At 42.3% G+C, this 20,923-nt stretch overlaps 2 long non-coding RNA genes across 2 annotated transcripts; both read left to right on the top strand.

The window, feature by feature from the left end:
* Nucleotides 1-8,657: 8,657 nt before the first annotated feature.
* On the top strand, nucleotides 8,658-9,061 carry lncRNA:TS1 (long noncoding RNA: testis-specific 1). Its single transcript, NR_156774.1, has one exon. It is a non-coding gene; the product is annotated as a long noncoding RNA: testis-specific 1 (long non-coding RNA).
* A 10,976-nt stretch (nucleotides 9,062-20,037) lies between these two features.
* lncRNA:CR45707 (long non-coding RNA:CR45707) lies at nucleotides 20,038-20,619 on the top strand. Its single transcript, NR_124400.1, has one exon. It is a non-coding gene; the product is annotated as a long non-coding RNA:CR45707 (long non-coding RNA).
* Nucleotides 20,620-20,923: the final 304 nt, after the last annotated feature.

Raw genomic sequence — 20,923 nt, 5'->3', positions numbered from 1 at the left:
AGCAGCGGGGGCTCGAAGGACTCTGCCAACTCTCACCTAATGTCACACGGCTGGTAAAAGTTTTGTGCAAGTTGTCAAAGTTTTTCAGCAGTTTTTCAGCTGCTTGTTTCAGCTGCTTTTCACCGGCAAAGTTTTTCCCTCGATATTGTTGCAAGTACAACGCAAAAAAATGGCATACAATCTGTCAATGTTAAGCAGGAATGGAAAAGAGGCAGCCGAGCCAGTCAAGAAAATCAATTGAAAATTGGCCATCGAGTTTTTGGGTGGAGCGACTGTCTCAGGTGTTTATGGAAACTTTTATATTACAAGTCTCCGAAAGGATTTCCTTCATTCCAAGAAAACTGACCCCGAAATGAACATTTAATTTCATTTAAAAATGGACGAATGTATTAGAATAGTTAAAGGGTGTACTTGATTTAGTACGCGATTCGACTCTATAAAATAAATATGCTCTTGATCTATATAATCTAACGCATTGAAACCGAAAAAAGCTGTCACTTACTCAATTTTCCATCACGAATTTTTTTGCCAACTTCCATGAATATGCCAATAAAATGTTCACCGTTTTTAAAAATTTGGAGTCTGGTATGTAAATGTAAAAAATAGAAAGAATTGCTGACTATTTATATTTGAAAAATTAAAGAGCCTGCAGTAAAATGTTTTGTTCACTTTACAATCGACAATTACATTCCATTAGGTGAAAATCAGCCGGAAGCGTCTACGAATTTACACTCATACATTTTTCATGTCCTTGCCATCATTTTCGACTGACCCCGAGTGACAGGAACGCGTGTTGCCCCGTGTTGCGGCTGTTCCGCCTGAAATGTCAAACAAACACCGCTCAAATTAGCCGCACCACCCGGCGGGTGGTGGGTGGGTGGTTGGGTGGGTGGTTGGTTGGATGGCTGAGTGGGTGTTTGTTGTCCGTAATGCGCGTGAATTGTTAAACTTTATTTTGACAGCTTTTGGCCTCGGACACCAGGACATGTCAGACGAACACACGAAGGACGAAGGATGCTGACGAGACGCCACTTTTACGAATGCCTCTGAACAGGCATTTAAACAGTTTTGAATCGAAGCATATTCTTCATTGTTGGCTTCCTTGGTGATGGATTCATTTTAAAGGACTTTAAGCATATCGATTTTTGAGGCCTTTAATATTAATATCACTTAATTGTTCACGCAATTAATGTTTACGTACGAAGTGCATGCGTAAACCGAACTGAATTTGCAAAACATTTTGTTCACCTATTTGCACTTGTATTTCATGCATATTTGTTGCAACGGAGTGTAATCTTTTATTTGAGTGAAACAAATGCAGCACCCACACAGTAAATATTGTCAAAAATTGTAAGCGGATTACGCCAATTAAATATTCTGTGGGAATATTATAAAACCTGTCATTTGTTTTAAGCCAGATGGGATAATCTCCGCCTTGCTGGTTGTTTTCGGCTACCAAATAGTGAAAAGTTGTATATTGCACTGGTTAAAAAAGCCAGCTCATCCTCAACCTCAATCGTGACCCAGAAGAAGCCGGGCATGTACTTATTTGCCACCTACCTGCACACAAAAATCATAATTAATTTAGCTTGAAAACTGCCAGCCAAAATCAACTTGAGCCTAATTTGGGCACTCATCTGCCCTTCGGGAGATGGCAGGAAAGTGCTTGGTAATTACTTTTGGCATGGCAGCGATGAAATCGCTAGAAAATCACACAATTCAGGCAAAGGAAATTAACTCATTTCCACATAAATTAGTTCCGATTTCCGGCGCTCTCTTGCGAAATATTATGCGTCGATTATGATTAACGATCATTGGCGTTGTGGGGCCCAGGACTTTCATAAATAACTCACAGGATTCGTTTGCCTGGGAATGAGTGAGCACAAATCGTCCACGCCTCCTTCCTCGGGATACAAAATCTAGGACTTCTCTTCCTTACTTTCTTTGATTTCTGCCCAGCCGCTTTTTCGCCCATCTAGAAATTTATTTATGTGTTCTCGCTGCTGGCGGCCAATTTTTAAGGACACGACAGGACGACGCTTCTGGGCGGTCTCATTGCGCTGGCAATTACGCGAGCCGCGCTCCTCGAAATATTGCCAAAGTCATTGACTTGGGTCCAGGCGGTTTATGAATTATATAATACCAGCTAGAGCAGGCTGGTGCACGGAAAAAAATATTGCTTGAACTCGGGGCTAGTTACTTATTATCAGCAATGAACCTATGTAAATATATTATCATTTCGACATGAACTAAAACAATAATTTAAACGTTGTTTTAGTTTTAGTAAATTCAAATGCACCCTTCATTAAATATCTTAAGCTTAAGATTTGTTTAAGTGTTTTTCAAAAGCAAGCATCTGCAAAAGGCGGGACCAAAGAAAACCTCAGGCACGCCAGAATATCAATGAATATGAGTTATTCGCACGCATCCGAAAGTTTTTCACTTTACAGAACTCATGAAAAATACATTAAAGAACCTGAGGCGCACAAAAAAATGCACAAGTCTTCTAAAATCTGCCGAGTTGTAAAAAGCGGCTGTCATTAAAAATGAATTTGTGCCAAAAGCGCAACTAATGAATAAGGCAATATAACCAAGAAGAAAAAACCCCCAAAATTAATGTTAGGGATAACTCTCGTCCCCGAGAATCTGTGTCAATCAATCAGCTGATAAAAAGAATTTCTTGACCAAAGGGATTTTTCCAGGGGAAAGATTTGTGTTGCCTCGACTTTCTTTGTGCGGTGGACAGCCTAAGCATCGGCCTCTATTCGAATTATACATTTGACATATTAGTTCTGGCCGATAAGAAATTGATTTCTGCCTTTCAACGGCAGCAATCTCTTCTTTCCACAGGAAATTGCTTTATTGAGTTGGGGAAAGGTTGAAAATGGGACTCACTTCTAGCCATCAAGTTTGGAATAATCACGATTGGCATTGGTTCTTAAAGTTGTATTTAAATGTGAAGCGATCCGATTTTGGTTAAAGTGAATCAATTTCTGCACAATCTACAAAAAAAAAGTGAGATGAGCCCCACATTAAAAATGAAAGCCGATAAAATATTTTTATATTTAATATTAATATTATAATAATACTATTATCAATTATTTTAAATAATAAAATTATTATTGTTATTATAAATACTATTATTATTATTATTATTATTTTTTTTTTTTTTAAGTTAACTAAAAGTTCATTAGAATCAGCTGTCTCCTTACTACGGCGCTCCCTGCTTGCATATCTACATCTCTGTTAAAATTCTTTCAGCTAAATGACGGGTATCTTATAGTCGTTCAATTGAATATTTTTTTTGAATTAACTATTAAAGGGCACTATGACTTCACCACATTTTAAAAAATGTAACGCAAGGTGATCTATCCTACTTCGTTATTTCTTTAACAAGTCTAACTTCATTCACTACAAGTTTTATATATATTTTAAACTTTTACTTATTTTCGAAAATATTTGCATACACCTCACTGAAACCCCAATCAAACATTTTATAAAAAAGTTAATGAATTAATTATTTTTGAGTTTTTATTTAACTAAAGTACTTAGATAAATAAACTGGGACATTCAGTTTATATAAGCGTGTTCATCAAATTCCTCCTTAAGGAATGCAGAGAAAACAAACACTCAATTGGGAATCATGGAAGACGTCAATCCTCGTGAGTCCTTTGAGCTGCTTCAACAGTTCGCTAACAACATTGTTTATATTGCCCGACCGATACTTGAAGGATATGATATAGACACGCGACTGATACTTACTAATGAAAAAATCGCAATACCAGGCGGGAGCTGTCCGATTTGGTGGGTGAGGGGTAAGCAAACATTTTGGACGGCTCTTGTCAACAGCAGGATGTCTGGACATTCCGCACACCCGGGGCAGCTTCTCCTGTATGGAGGGGATGCTGGGGGCATTGCTGGGGGAACTGCCAGATCCCAGAAGTGGACTATTGGATACAGTTGACGTATTTTGTTTATGTGCGTACGCCATTGATGACAGGCAGCCCGTCCTGACAGGGAATCTATACGATGTCATATCCCCCAGAAGCACGTGATGTCATTAGCTACAAAACCGAAACAGTTTCGATGGTGGGTGGTGGGGGTCGTGTAGGGGAAGAAGGAAGGGAGGTCAGCGTGGCAGTCTAACGCATTTGTCATAAACTAACGAAAAATGCCACGAAATTCGGAATGGAAGCCGACACCAGCACCACCATCACCGCCGATACCGCAACCACAACGCGCCGAGCACACACGCCAATCAACGTCAACATTCCAGCTGGCCAACTGCAGCCCTACACTCAGAAAAATGTGTCAGTGCATCGCCTCAAATAAATCATCTAGTTCAGGGTGTCTTGTTGGTGGCAAAACTCGTCGTATTAAGGGCTGAAAAAAGGTTTTAGATTAGAAATAACTACTCACTCAAAGTTCAAGTAAAAAACCTGTGGTTTGCACTTTAATAACAATATAATTTGAAAATAAATAAAAATAAATCGCTTGAACATTTGAAAACCAATTACCATTAAATTCTAGTTTTAAGTCCTGCAATTTTTGTCAGTGTAGCTTCTGCATCCGTAATAGGACTCAATACCAGTGGCATTACCGCGAGCTTCGGTGCGGAGATGAGGTTGCATTTGCCATCGGGCCAGAATCCCGGCTGAGTGATCTATGCCGCCCGCCGGCCGTTTATTGAAATTCCTTAATGAGCATCACTCCAAATGACCCGTGGTGACCTCGCTCCTCCATACATGCCAGTCAAGTGAAATGCAATTTCCGCAGGCTGGTGTGATACGAGCAGCTCGGGGTAATTTGCAGGCAATTCAATTAAAGCCGACATCCCATGTAAGCCCAGGAAAAAATAAACGATGGACAGAAAGGAAAATGTGTATTTTTTAATTTGAATGTTGTGCTTTAGTTAATTTCTTAAAGTTAAAACATAATAATTACCGATAGTTTCAGGCGTTTAAAGCCATTACACGCAAATTCATTTGAATATGCAATGTGTGCACATATAGATCATATTTATACGTGATCCTGTCCAAATAAATTTCACCTTGATATCCAGTGGCTTCGCCCAGCTGAGAGTGCTTAAATAACGTATCAGTTCTCATATTTCGAGCATTAATTTCAATTAAGTACCACGACGTTGGGGAACACGATAGATGGGGTAATGCCACTTGGGTTCGGGTTACGTGAGGGGGTGGGTGGCTCTGGGTGGGGCGTTTTGTTGCCTGTCTTGCAAATCGTTGTTGCCAATTACCGCTAATGTCGCACAGTTGCGGCATTGCCATAAAATTAATGATAAGAGCGCAATAAAATAAGTTTTACTGCAGGCGGGACGAAGGCGACAACACAAAAGCCAAGGAAGCGCAACAGCTGCGGGGTGGAGTCGGCGGCGGGGACGGGGGCGGGGGCGGTGCCGGGCTCAATCCAGCCACTATATATATGCCCCATATAAACCACACCCCACCACCCCGGGAAGGGGTTTTGTGTCAGCAAAAGGTTATGCCACAATAAAATTAAATCCAACAAGCGTGAAGTAGGTGAAGTGGTTGCTCGCTTCGCTGCGCGCAGCTCTCGCTGGCTTTGCAAATTGAAATCCTTGGACTGTTTTACGGCAAAAGGAGTTACGAGTTACGACCGGTGGCTACTAATTGCCAGTAGCGACTTAAAGTCGAATCCTTGGCTAATCGGCTTACTAACGACCCGCGTCCAGTGTCCATTGGGTCATCAGCTGTCACGGCCTTTCATCCAGCCAGCATCCTGTCTCCTGGACATCCTTATCGCCGGGGCAGCAGACAAAGCCCGGCCTCCACACATTAGCATATTTAACTTTTATCCGTGAAATGAGCTTTGAAATGTCGGAATATAAAAAGCCTTATATCAATCTCTGCCCTATGCCGGATGTCCCTTTTTTCGTCCTTGCTCGTCTTCGTCTTCGTCTTCGCAGTCGCTGTCTGCGTCTTGGGGCAAAAACTTTGGGAGCACCTTTGCAACTTTCTCCCACTTTCCTCTCCGCCTTTTCTCCCGTTTCCCGTATTTTTTCATGAATAAATTGCGCAGAATTTATGTGGAAAGTTTTGACTCTAAAAGGAAAGTGGCTAGCGGAGTTTTAGATGAATCTGTTTGGCTTAGTCTGATGAGTTATCTGCGTAAATGCAGCAGGAATAGGTAGCAGCATCCTAGGCAGTTGCAGAATTTATGGCTGCAATGTTAATTGAGCGCTGGGCGGTACTTTTCAGATTCCTTTGCTCTCGGCATCCCCAAGTTTCACCAGCGACGTCAAAGTTGAGTGCCAAGGAGAATTCCAGTTGCACTGGGGCCATCTCATCTGCGAGTTCCAAAGTTACGGAAAAAAGTCCCCAAACTAGGTGGCACAGTCAGTTGCTCCCGGGAGACCGAAAAATTTGGAAATTCCGATTTTCGGAGAGGGAAAATCAAAGTTGCATATGCACAAGTTCTTTGAAGTTGCTTGATCAAATTAGGTGAAGTACCTGGAGCACAATTCAAGTGGGCTGCTGTTTCAGTTCTGTTCAATAATGCTTTTTAATATATATTGTACATAAAATTTCCCTTCATCAAAATAAAGTTTTTTCTGTTGATTTCTCGAAATATTTGCAATTGTGTTTAATTTGTATTCCACTATGAATGCCCCTTCCGGTTATCAAAGTATTTTATTTTGAATCCTACTTAGTTACGCATCGTTTGCCTGCACCATTAAGTAAAATGCCACATCCTTGCGTTAATTAATGCATATGGGTATTAGGCATTGCTGTATATATCTCCACTCCTTAGATGGGTAATTGCCATGAAGCATTTGCGTATCATTACTCAAAATTGCATGTAAAATTAAGTTGTTCTGCGCCCAGTATCGCTTAATTTTGTTGCTCAAGCCAGCACTCTTGCCGTGGCTATTATCGCGATGGCAGCGTGTTGCGAAGCGTGTAAGGATTAAGATTTACGCAGTGTTGTGCCAAAGGAAGGAAGGAATGCTATTGTGGGGGCACTGGGGCAGGGGAACTGGAAGTGAACCAACTGTGACACATGGGTGCCTCATTTCCGACGATTCCACCGAATGCAAAGCACCCCGAACACGCACTCGCAAATTTGGCAAAGGAGGTGGAATCACCGTCTTTTGTGATGGAGAAGCGAAATAGCTAAGTGGGGGTATGGAGCCCAAAACAAGACACTCGTAGCCACACTGGCAAAAAAAAGTGGAACGGAAAATGCTTACTAAATGATCGAATGACGAGTTTTGATTTACAACTATTTTGAGCTGATATAGGGAAGAACAAATTTTTAAAATTATGATTATTGATGTTAAGATATGTTAAGATAGGTGATGTTTTCAAATAAAAGCATGAAGAGATTAAAACACATATGTACATCTTATTTTACAAAGGTCCCCTGCACTATTTCGAGTGTCTTTTGGATGTGACGTTGAGGACGGACTGCCTAGACAACGGCGACGAGTCGGTTGTGGCCGCTACGTAATATTGCTGAAAACCGCAGGGCGGCGAGGCAGGCCACGTTGCGTATACGTAATATTTCAGCATTTGGCTCACGCTTCGCTGCCGCTCCTTGGTCTTCTTCTTTCACTGCTGCTGCTGCGCCGCTCCTTTTTCGCATGAGGATGTGTGTGTGCGGTCTACCATTATCTGTCTGGGAAGCCATTAATTTTTCAAGATTGATCCGGTATGCAAATTACTTACACAGAATGTGCACGAAAGCCCCAGCAGCGCCATCTACCGACCGACATGCTTCCTTTACTACTTTCTCCTTACTTTCTATTCTGGCTCTGTTCTCGGGAGTAGAAGGTAGAAGCCTCCTGCTACTATATTTTATTTAGGAATTTAATTCCATGGGCGTGACCAGCCCACAGCTTAAAATAACAAAATGTGCTTTGTATTTTGAGCTTTATTTCGGTTCCTTCCTGGGCCGCGTTGAGTGCGTGCTAGATAATTACACGCTGGCATTGATTTAATGCCCATAAATTGTTTCATTTGCTGCAGTTTTAATTACCCCCATCTCGCTCTTTTTCCATGCCACTCCAGCGACCCTCCAAAGTGCACTTAACACATTCATTTCGAGTTGCAAGCAAGGGCTGCACCACGTCCTTTTCGGAAAATGTGGCTGTATGAAAAACTACAAAGCATATTCAATGACTTGCAAACACTGGTCGCTGAGATCTTTGTTTACACAACAAAGTTAAAGTTTGTTTCTTGTCTCACGATAGGAAATGTATTTATTGCATGCATTTGTATTGCCCAAATTAAAGAGAATGAACAAATTACGCTTTAGGCAAACAAATTAAATTTGGATGTGATTGAAAACTAAGCTGTGCATTGTTTATCTCAGATAAGCTGCACTGAAGAAGTTTCCATTACTACTTTTGCCCGCCTGATGGCGAATCCAACGAAAATAACAGAGATCACTTTACGGCTGGCATGATGTTAAACAATGCCCACTGCGGAGATGTTGATGACGATGAAGATGACGATGAAGATGACGATGACGGTGATGAGGGTACAAGCACTGTTTACAAGGTAACACAAGTACCTAAAACTCGCACACACTCGTGCCACACACACACACACACTCACACACAGCACGGGCAAACAAAACGTGTATTTCCCACAGGAGAGAGTACGATAAGAATCAAGACAGCTCTGGCAGGGGAAACAAAGCCAAACACTGCAAACAGCGGCCTAACAACATGGTCAAACAAACAGGAGGCTCGGGGCTTTAAGTCCCACCACCCACGAACCACCAACTTCCAAACAACCAACCACACCACCCACCGCCCACTTACGCCCCCTCCGCCCGCAAAAAGCCATCTGCCATTTACAGGAGCGGGCGAAACCGTGAGCTCTGAGCCGCAACGCGTTATCTTCGCCCAAGCTTTGCATAAATCAACGTAGCAAAAAACGGAAAATGAACGAAAAGCGCCAGAAATATATTTTCCAAAAACCGAACTCAAGCGTTAAATTGAACGTGTTTGTATACCCAGGAATCGCACAAATACAAAGGCATACTGGGCCCAAATATATTCTTCCAAAACTTCAAGACCTTAAAAAAATTTTGGACCTTTATATCCATCTAATAGTCAGCATAAGTGCTCTGTCCCGATAAGTAGGCAATGTTTTTTATAAGTACCATGCACATTATTCAACTGACAAGCTGTTTCACGAATTACCTTGCGACGGACCAATTATTCACGAATGCCAAGCAAAATGATCTTAAACATTGCGTGGGAAATTGTGGGAAAATCAAAACTCGGAAAGCAAACAAAAAACACGTCGACGGCCATTTAATTGGCTTACATGCCAACCCCCACGGGTTTTGTTCTACACTCACGCACACACACACACACACCGACATATTTCCGTGTGCGTTGCATAAATTACATGAAATTTACAAATAAATTACGCGCTTGCAAAAGGAGGACACGGTTGATGATGTTTTTGAATCCCTCCCCTGGACTTCCTCTGTGTTTTTTATCACATCCGCGCGTTATGGCTAATTTTTGTAATTGGCAGCTGGTTAAGGGAAGCTGACAAACTAAACTACGCTTATGAACAGCCAGTGATAGAGATAATTAAAAAATAGTTGAGCTGCCAGCTCAAATTACTTACCTAGCACGCCGTCGGTTTTGTGTTCGAGGTTTCGAAAATTGCAAAATGATGTAAACCGAGCTAATGAAAATGAAAACCCATTTCAGCAAAAGTACGCAACAGCTTTTTGCTTTCAAAACATATGAGTTAACAACTAGTAATCAGAGTTAATAATAGATTTTAACAATTTATTTGGTTTATAAGGCAGCACTGTATCATTTTCATTACATGTTAGATTCGAGTCATCTTTCGGCAGCCTAATCTTGATTGGTTTTTCAGTCCATGCGACTTTAAATTGGGTTTGGCCCGTGCGGAATTTCAGCATTCCGGCGACAACTGGATGTGTATGATGGGGGAAATGGATGCATATTTCTATAGTTGGGGGTTGCGGTGGGTGTCACTGCGGGGGGGCAGCGCAAATTCTTCGGTGGCTGGCTTTGGAGTGGGTGCGTTATGAGTGCCGCCATCGAGGACATGGCGCGAACGATGTTGAGTTTTAATTTATGCGCATTCGCATGCCATGTCCTCGATAAGTGTGCCTGTGTGTGTGCGGTGTGTGAGCGACTGTCTCGCGAGTTTTTCATCGACATTTAATTGAAAATAACTCAAGCGTGTCAGCAACGCACGCGGTTAATGAGCGAGAAACTCGAATGTCTGTCGCGACTTTCTCTCTCTTCTACCGCCCATATACCGATCTCTTTCGCCCCCCCCCCCCCCCACTGACCGTCTCTGTCACGCATGCGACATTTTCTTATTTTTTCCGCACATTCATTTTTTGCTTGCCAGCAGCACGTGAATGACATCAATGACAGTGAAAAGGCGTTTTTCTGCACTTAATGAGGGGGTTCTAGTGGCAGGAGAAAGAGAGCGCGAGAGGCTGCAGAAAGAGACAGCCAGTAAAACACACACACACACACACACACGCTGAGAAGCTAAGCAAGTTCTTAGCTTTTTATCTTTTTACGTATGCGTGTGACAACTTTATTTATGTGTCTGCGGGCCGGAGCCAGAAAAAGTACAAAAAAGCGAGGAGATGAAACTTAAAAGACATTTCCCGCACAGTTTTTAGGTGTGTGTGTGTGTGCCATTAAATCGGCTGGAATATGTAGGTGAATTCGGGATGGAGATGCAGATAAAGATGTTGCCTTAAAGAGCTGTCCAAACTATGGGCATAAATCACGAGTTCTGCTGATGTTGGTAATCCGTAAACATAAGAAGCCAAAAAGTTGTGCATCCGAATCCTGCTACTTAAATATAGCCTGGAACATTGCATAGCTAAATGTTTAAATACAAATACAAATGAGTGGGAACTATAGCTGCTCTTCAAAAAAAAAGCAGTACATGTTGCAATTGCAACATAAAATCTAGCTATATGAATTAAGTATGTATGGTTTAAATTGTAATGCATTCAAGATAATTATTAATATATTTGATGCATGGCCAACAATTTGCATATCCTGCAATGTTTTCCAATGCAATGCCCCCGCTCGACCCGCCTGAATTCGAATGAAATAATTAGAATAATAATTGTTATTTCGACCGGGCCACAGAATTCCATCAACAATTCATGCAGGGCTCGCTGGCCGAAACCAATTTTCCCGGCTGTAAGGGGAAATTGTATGGGAACTGGGCTATGGACCAAATTAAACTTTAGTTATTTATATTAAAAATTGTGCTTTATTGATGTGGTTTATATACATGTGGCCGGCCGGCGTCCTTTTGCCCCTTTTGTAAGCGGCAGTGGTTTAGTTATTTTTTTCACCCACCAGCTGTTACATACATCATGGGCATATCCCCATTCGGGTTTCAGTCAGATTTCTTTCGCATCACACTTCGCTTAACTTGACCTTTTTTCGGGGGCTAGTTATGTGAGCTGCGAGTTGGCCATGTGTTTGGCAATTTCCTGGCTACGAACGAGTTGACCGCAAAAGAGCTGAGCCAAAGCCAAATACAAAGCACGAATGGGAGCAAATAAAAAGCAAACCCAGGCAATCAACAAATACATTTCAACAGCACCTTACGAAAGTATTTCAACCTTATGCTGACCAAATTTTATCGCATTTGACACACACCAACGTACATGTACGCCCTCCCACCCCATACACCCACATATATTGGAACATGGCATTGATTTTGGCTTTTATTAGCTGCTCACAACAAGGCGAAAGAAAGCCGGGGGAGGCGTCGCACTTGACTTCATCACCCTTTTCCACAGGGCGTGTTCCGGGGACGAGCTTCAACTGCAATTGCCGTAATCCATTGCCGGAGTGCCGGAGTGCCGGCTTGGCGGGGATCACGTCCAGCGGCGTTTGCCGGGAGTATATCTTTTTAAAACATTGTTAAAGTTTTACCCCCTCCGCTTTTAGATAGTCCCCACTACAGCTTCGTCTGCTGCTGATTGGCAACCCTTCAGCCCGGGCTTTATCGTTGGTTTGGTGTTTGCGAAAGCTGGGCATATCTGTTTCTGCCCAGTTTGGCGACTTTAGTCTAACCGATTAATTACTATAACAACCCAACAAAGTGCTAATCGTTAGGAAGAAAAAACCGAAGAATACATAATTGGCGAAAAGAAAAGATAATTCTATTCGAATTAAAGCTCATTCTATCAGCATTTCCTTAAGACACTGCTCTAAGACTTGTGAAGTGAATTTATACCAGAGTAAAATGGATATTGCAAAACTTCCTTCGCCAATTGTCGGGACAAGAGGTATTTGGGAACCGTTCACTTTGAGTGTCTGGCTTTTTATTGAATTCGAGTTCAATTTGTTTTTATTGATTTGCCATTTTGCACTACCCCAGAGATGTGACGGAAATTGTCAATGTTTTACAATAGTTGCGCAACGCCAGCCCCCGAGTTCCTTTGCCCCTTGTTAACCCGCCAACGCGACCCCGGCTACATCATCATGGCTTTTTGAGTTTTATGTGCACTTGATAAAATTTCAATAGTTGAATACACCCATCACCCATCACCCTTCCTTTTTTTCCCCTATTCCCGATCCCCGATCCCCTTTCTCTTTCCGGTTGTGCACATCTTGTTGTTTTACGCTCGCGTTGCCTTTCGGGATTGCCCTTAGTTTTATGTGATATTAAAATTGATAGCAAATCGCTGCTGCAACGCATTTCAAGTACTCACTTTTGCACCCAGCTCCCATCGCAGCTCTGTCCTCCTTTTTTATGGCTTTGAGCTGTGTAAGCCAAGCGATGGCGCTTGGGCAAATTGTTTTTCCATGCGAATTTCAATAAAGCCAATTCCATATTGCGCATACGCACTGTCTGACGTGGAATCTCACTATGGCATGCTTTATGTTCGACTGGCATGGCTTAGATTTTTTGTCTTCTGCCCACGGGCCAGAGCATAAAGGAAATTGAGACGACTGCCGAACAATCAGTCTAAAGCATTTGGGATTTGACTCTCAAGCCTTTTCATTAAGAATTAAAATAATGTGGAAGGATGGAAAAATAGTTGTAGTTCTCCTACCATGCAAACCTAACTAATCAACCAGCTTAGCTATTTGATGCGATATTTGCCATCTCATTTTCCCTCCAGCAATGAGAGTTTTCATGCCAAACACGTTCGCCATTTTAATTGTTTCTTTGAGGACAAAACAATGATGGAGTAACAATGGCCCACGAGCTTGCATATGGACAGTTTCGAAGTGCTTGACTAATGCAATAAAACGCAGACAATGTGTGAAGTTGAGCGTTCGAATTTCCGAATGCATTTTCCATTTTCCAATGCACGGCTGCACATACAGCGACCGAAACAAAGAAGACGCACAAAAGCCAAGCCCCCAGAAGCTGCCTATCCCCCCGCCCCCTCGTGGGCGTGGCTGCGTGTATAATTTGCGATTTATGTGAGCCATGCTGACAGCAGTCGCGGCGTTGTGGGAAAGCGGAGCAGGGGGAATGCGGGGAACTGGCAAACAACAGCGGCTAACACGTGCTCTGTGCCACCTAATGCGAAACTGAAAAACACCTACACGCAGAAACAAACACAGACGCAGAGCCCGCCAAACACACACCGATGAGCACCCACACACACACACACCCACACTCAGGGGGAAGTTGAACAATGTGTCAAATGTCATATATGTGTCGCTAATAAATTCCCTCAAATGTTTCAATACTCGCACGCCTGCCAGCATAATAAAAAGATCCCCTTGCACTTCCCATTTCATCGCGACACTGACAAACTGCGAATCTATGGCGACATAAGCAGACAGCCGGGTGAATTCTCAAAGGATGGGGCCAAAAGGACACGTCTACACTCGCAAAAACAATTGAAGCTCTTGAAACCCCAATTGGATGAAGGTATAAATACATTAAGTACTGTTACTGACTTACACTGGGATGCATTCAAAGGCTAGTTTGAAGATATTTATTTTTTTTTAATTTTCCAACGATTAAGCTTTGATCCTTGACGGGCCTTTTTTGTCTTTACAATTAGATCTCACAGTCCTCAATTTGAAATCCAAGTGTATCTCGGATGTGAGAAAGACTTCCAGTTTCCTTCGCCTTGTGCGTTCCAAATGAATCTTAAATTACCAGCACATCCCGCTGTCAATTGTATTGCTGCTGATCGGAAACAAACCAATCATGGCACGCACAGGCAATTGAAATAGACCCCTTTATTCATGGGACTCTGCGTTTTACTGTTTTGGCCCAGCTTAAATTGACTTTGGGTCCAATTCAATATTTAGTGATGGTCGAACCCAAGACTAAAATGCAGAAAAAGTCGACTGAAGCATTTGGAAAGCCATTTTTCGATGTTGAAATGAACCAGATATGTGGCGGCATAAGAATTTTTTTTTTACATGCTATTCAAGTCGGAAATCAAATGAAATGCAACTGCAAACCTGTACATATTTTTTTCCATCAATGAGTCCACCAAGGCGACCATTTGCAATCTTTTCCTTTTGCCAAGTCTCAAAAGTCGCATTAAATGGTAAATAAATGTATAAAAATGCCCGAAAGCAAAGGAGTTCAAAACTATTAGGAGCACATATGAATATTTATAGTATCTTATTTACAAATAAATTGCGAAGTAAAGGCAAACTGCACGGACCCAGCCAAATGAACTGCAAACGAAAGACATCGGCCTTACGTAAAAATATTGCTGTCTGTCGCCCATTGCAGATGGGTCCAAGGGTTTTGTCATTGAACTCGAAAGTCGCCGGCGGAGGAAGGAAACCATTTGGGGAGTGGTAAGGCGGAGAGGTTGAAATCTATTTAATTGCAAAATCACAGCCAAAATGGGCAGCGGCGGATGTGTTTGGCTTGAGTGTGGGATTGTTTTTCTCCGCCGATTCCGATTCGCTTCTTGGCTGCGGATCCGGACCGAAAAGCCGGATCCGTGCCAGAAACCTGAGCCGGATGAGCGGCCAGCGGCGCTGCCAGCATCATCGTCAATGCAATCATCATCTGGCCCACTCCCGCTCCAAAGCCTCCCATCTTGGCACCGGCTTGCTGCGGAACTGGGGAAATCACCCGTACCGTGCCCAGGCTCGCATGCCCAGCCCGCATCCGTATACGGACATTCCGGCTACGTTTGCCCGTAACAACAAAAGTGCATAAATTTAATGCGGATTTTGGCAAGCGATGCGACAACGTTGGCTCCATGTGCCAAGTTCTGGGACACCCCGAGGACACCCCGTGTCCCGTCGTCGTCGGACACATCACTAGGCCTCGGCTATCGCCGCACTCCTGCTCCCTCCTGCTCCCTCCTCCTGGCAGTCCCACCAAATTAGAACCTCCCCTCATGACTCCGTGAAATTCTATGCATTTCCGTGTTGGCATTTATCGCTGGTTCATTGTGTGAACTCGGCGGGCGAGTGCACCACTGCAGATTGCACAGTGGTTCGGTGCTAGTATAAAATGGGTACTTGGGAAAAAAGAGCATGGAAATTGGTTTCACTTTTAGGAAAAACAAAGCAGGGTATTAAAAATTAAATGTTATACAACGTAATTTTAAAAAAGTTTAAGTGACTTGTTAGTGATTGTTATTTTTATTTCCATTGACTTTCCACTAAGAGTCGAAGTAAAACCACGACTCATTTCGGTTAACGAAGAGGAGAGACTTTCCACTTGACATCGCTCACACCCTGGCGCTTTCCCATTCTCCATTTCTCTGGGCACGCCTCCCATTCTCCATTTTTCTCAACTATCTTTCAACTGGGCGGAGGCCCACGCTATATGCATTATAATTTGAGTGGCATGTTGAGAGTGGCTTTTGTTTTGCTTTTAATTAGATTTACATTGGCCACTTTTCAGTTGCGCATCCAGTTTCGGCCGCCGCCAAATTTTCCCCCGGCCGGCAGGAGCTTTCCCGGGCCTTTCATCAAGTCTGGCCTAACTAGCAATGCGCTTTGTTTATTTTGGCGCCTCCTGCAGTTGCCATTTGGCCCCAAAGCCCCCCACAAGCCGCCTTCCATCTTGTTATCCTTTTTTCGGCCGCTCTTTGTGTTTTGCAGAGTTATTTTCAACAGCTTCACTTTTTGCACTTCCGCTTTGTGTGTCACTAATTGCTTTTGTGTTGCAGTATTTACAATTGTTTTGATTCATTTCTTGTCCTCCCCCAGAAGCCTCGATGGAGCACACCACCTACCTACCTACCTCCCTCCCTCCCGCAACTGCACCATGCTGCTTAATTAAATGCACTTTGAATGTCCTGTCTGCACTTGCCTCTAGGCCTTTTGCGTCGTGCGTCTCTCTAATCACATTCTCTAATGAAATTTAATGAAATCTCCCACTGCACTATTGCCGCAGAGAAAACAGACAGGCCGAGAATCATTGCTGAGGGAAAGTGGGAGGATCCAAATCCAGGATCCACTTTCTGGGTATGAAATTCAACTCGTATTTGATCCTACAAAAAGGGCAAATACTAAAAAAAAAACAATAATCACCTTTACAACATTATCTAAACGAGTCTGTAGATAACACTGCAAGAAATCGGTAAAGCACACTGTAACATCATTATCGTGCATAATTAATAACAAATGTTGTATCTTCCATAAATCCAAGTAAAATATTCTTTATTTTTAAGCCATTAAAACAAACCAACAACTGGCTGCTTTCTTTGTCACTATCGATTTTTAGTTTTGCATTCGACGCACAACTTGCAATTTAATTAGTTGCGGACCAAACTTAAATGAGGAATATAACTCAACGCTTTTTTGAATGGTGCGGCATAATGAGTGAAGCCAGAATTTCCAGTCGCTGATGAGGCTGCTAATTCAAAACCGGAAAAGCTTTTAGCCAATTTACATAATTTACCCTCAGCTCAGTCCAAATCGTCTGGCGAGCCATTTTTCTCTTGGCCAGCGCCAAGTCGCCACCCAACGACATCTTTAAAGAAATTAATTAATGAAATGTTGATTAACTTTTGCCAGCCAGCCGAGTTGAGTTCCGCCCATCCTCCCGCCGGAGGAAACGCTGTCTGAGATTTATGTCAAGGCATTTATCATGGCTCGAAAGGAGTAAACAAGTCCTGGGCGTTGCTGGCTTTTCGAAGAGCAGCCGCATGGGGCGTGAGCATAATCCACAAAATTATGCGCACTAAAGCTATTTACAATTCGTAAAATGTATTTTTAAAATTCTCATGGGGCGGAGCGGGGCGGTAGGAGCTCCGGTTTGGTCTCGTTTTGTCAGCCAGGACTTCCGAATGGGTTGAAATGGCGTGGGCGTGGTCTTCTGATGGCTCGTCCTTGTCTGGGGCTAATTAGCGTGACTGCGCCAAAAAAGCAGTGACATTTGCAAGGGTCAGCTGGTAGAGACGGGGAGATTTTGGCATACTTTAGATTAAAGAACATCTAATGCTCTTCTACGGGGATTATTTGACTAATTTTGTATTCAATTTTGTCAATTTTATCCTTATAATGGTGAAGAACAAATCGATTTAAGTAATCAGGATCAATTTAAAGACGCTTTTTGAAGAACAAAACCATGGCAAGATGGTGGATCCATTTGTGCCTTGTGATTTAGGTGAATGGCTTAAAACCAATGTGGCACATCTGGCCAACTAACGCTTGTTCCAAATTGCTATTGTCGTAGCAGTGTGCCAGGGTAACAGATTTATTCGAATTTCTTCTAGAGCATTCACGCAGATATTGCAGAACTTCCAGCTTGGCTTGGTTTTTATTCTCCTATGCTGGATGTTCTCTTCCAAGTCCATGTCTATAACAACGGAATACCCACTCCATGTGATTGAAAGACATATATCGATGATTTAAATTTTAAATCACTGCTAGAGAAGTGACCTTGTAATACTGATTAAAGCATAGTTCCAGTAAATCAGATGGCAATTTCTAGGAATTCAAAGTGACCTACCCGCACAAAGGGTATTTAATAGCACATTTGGCATCGCGCAGCGCATCTCGCTGCTGTAATGCGATTAATCATTGTCCATTGGATTGTTTTGAGGGTCGCCGAAGGAACTCGTCAAGTTGGCCTGGTTGTTGTTACAGTTTCGCCTGATTGATTTATGTTCCTAAGCCCATTGTTTGACCCGGTAGTGGGTGTGGCGGGTGGTGCCGTCCGAGAGGCTTAATTAGTTTGACCCAGGTGTTTGCGAGGCAAATGGCCGAAAGGAAAAGGTCTCAAGCTACAAGGGCTATTAGTCAAAGTCGTGTGATAAGTCACGGCGAAAGGCTTACGGCTTCGAGTGAGAATGGTGGGAGGAGGGCGGATTTGTCGCGGGTTGGCTCTGATTATAGAACTGCGTAAAGAATGGTTGGCCAATAAACCATTTGTGACGTGCGATTCATACCTTTTGTGCGCCACCATAAATAACGTGACACAATCTATGGCAAAAACATTATTTGGCAATAAAATGGAAATCGATTCGAGCCAAAGTTGACAAATGGCGGGCAAGGAACAAATGGAGCGCCGAAAGAAAAATAATATCGACTATCAAGGATTTCCATGCCTCTGCATCTGCTCCTGATGCCTTTGCCCCAGCCCCGAAGTCCTGGCTGCTGTGACAATTTACATGGCCCAATTGCAGTTCGCTCTGCTTTTGCCGAACTTCCCCCCTCTCCGATGGCTTTTTCATTCTACCAATTGCCCTGCCACGTCGTTCAAATTGAAATTTTTCCGTAAAAACCCCACAGACACACACACAGGCACACAATCGCAGGACACACGTATGTGCGGATGGGACATCCTTTTGTGCTCCGCTCCCTTTGTACTTGTCATTTATGAAAATTTGTTTATTTTCGTAATGCTCCATTTGCAAATGTAGCCAAAGTAAATATTGCAATGCAGATGGAGTGGGATGGAGTTTCCCTGGGTGAGTTATTTTTTATGGTTCTGACTGCGGAGCATAATTCATGCGCCTTTTGTTAACATTTACATGACCCCCATTGCCGCGTGGATATTTATTGGGTAAAATATGTTGTCGCATTATGAATGCGGCGAAAAAAAACACATACTTCTGTTGATTTAATTAAACAGAGGTGCATTTTTCACGGGCACTGGCATTATAAAATATGTGGGATTGTACATTCCATTTAAAATATGGCCGCCATTTTTATTACTGCTTTTTATGATCGGCCTTCATTGCCTTCAAATTTAATTAGACGCGGGTGGGCATATCCAAGAATTTAATAAATTTCCAATCTACATGTACCTATCAATTATAGTTCTATGTTTTTTCTATTTTCGTTGAAATATGGTTATACAACTTGACATTATCGTGTGTACGTATCAATTTTTTTTATTCGCCGTTCTACAGTGAAATACAAAAATCCAACAACAGCGTTTAATCTCATTACGGAGAGTATACCTTTTTTTATTTTTTGGTTTTTGTATTTTGATTAAATATTTATTATTGGTTATCAATTCTCGTATAGCTTTAATAACATACATTATAGCATAAGCTTTCAGCAAGGACATGCTCCTGCGCCGCATGGCGAGCAACAACAACAACATTTGAATTAATTGGCAATTAATTATAGTTTGTACTAAATGGTCCGGCATGGTATTGTTTTTGGTCCAACAAGCCTGTGTACGGCTGTGCACAATTAAGACAATTTATATTTGATCAATTAAATTCAACTTTTTTGTGCAGACATCCCTTGTTGGTCCTTGAAAAAATTTAAATGAATAACTAAATTCATATATGTTTTATTGGGCACATGACAAAAATGTTAAGTGTATTTCGACATCTTTAGTGACGTTTAAGATCAACATGCTTATTAAGGTATTCAAATATATGGTTTCTTAAATGTATCGTAAAACATTTTTCATATATCTGTGCAAATGACAAATATTCCAGTTCGATAATGCTTAAATCATTGACCCAAATCGAAAATGCCAAAAGGGAAAAGCCAATAAAGGGAGCTTCTTCCACCAGGCATAGATTTTTAATAAATTTCCATAACCAAAGCTAGATAACTACCCGGCATTTCCACTCACTTTTCGCCACGAAAACAAAACGAAAGCCAGAAAGGCAGCTGTAAACATATTTCCCATATTACGTCACAGTGGCTTGTCAAAGAGGACAACATCAAATGATGGCAAGGAAAGCAAGCTGCCTGCCATAAACAACAAGAACCAAAAGGACAAATAAACAAACAGCAGTTAAGGGCTGGGAAAATGGGGTGGGAAAACGCGGGGAAATCCGCCAGCGAGCCATAAAAATAGCTGAGGCCAAAAGCATTCAAACTTATGCTGGGACAGAGCCACCGAAAGCTGGATCACGGATGGCGCTTATATTTTATTGCTATTATCCTGTTTACCCCATGTTTACGCACACACACAAGCACACAAACAGGAGCGCACACAGACGAGGGGGAGCACATGTTCGGTTGTGCGATGGTGTGCGAATTAGTTGTGGCAGTCAAATGAGAGTGGTGCCTCGATTTTTGCCTTCTCATTGTTATTTCACCATACACTTTCCGAACGGGTATGGATGATCCACATGATCTGTGCTATATGATTACACATATTTGGCTTGCACTATTAAATACAGTTCGTAATTAAATACTTTAATCTAATAAAACCTCACCAGGTTGTACTCGAAATATTACATTACACACAATCTATTAGCTTGAACCTAATCTGCTACTATTTTAGTTACTTGAAGAGTATCTAGACACCGGATTTCATGCGTTATTCCAAAACCTCCCGCTTCATTTTTCTTCTTTTCGCTTTCGTTCAATTGAAATGGACAAGTGGGGGCCTTGGGGTGGATTGAAGATTCGTGGGGTGGAGCTCTGTAGTTTAGTGACGTGTTTATATTCACGCACATATGGAAACTGGAGTCAGAAGTCGCCGTGTGGTTTTTACGAGATGTCCTTTATGCGCCGGTTGAT

This window comes from Drosophila melanogaster, chromosome 2L, assembly GCF_000001215.4.
Source record: "Drosophila melanogaster chromosome 2L".
Taxonomy (NCBI): Eukaryota; Metazoa; Arthropoda; class Insecta; order Diptera; family Drosophilidae; genus Drosophila; species Drosophila melanogaster.
This window is presented reverse-complemented; position numbering and strand designations above follow the sequence as displayed.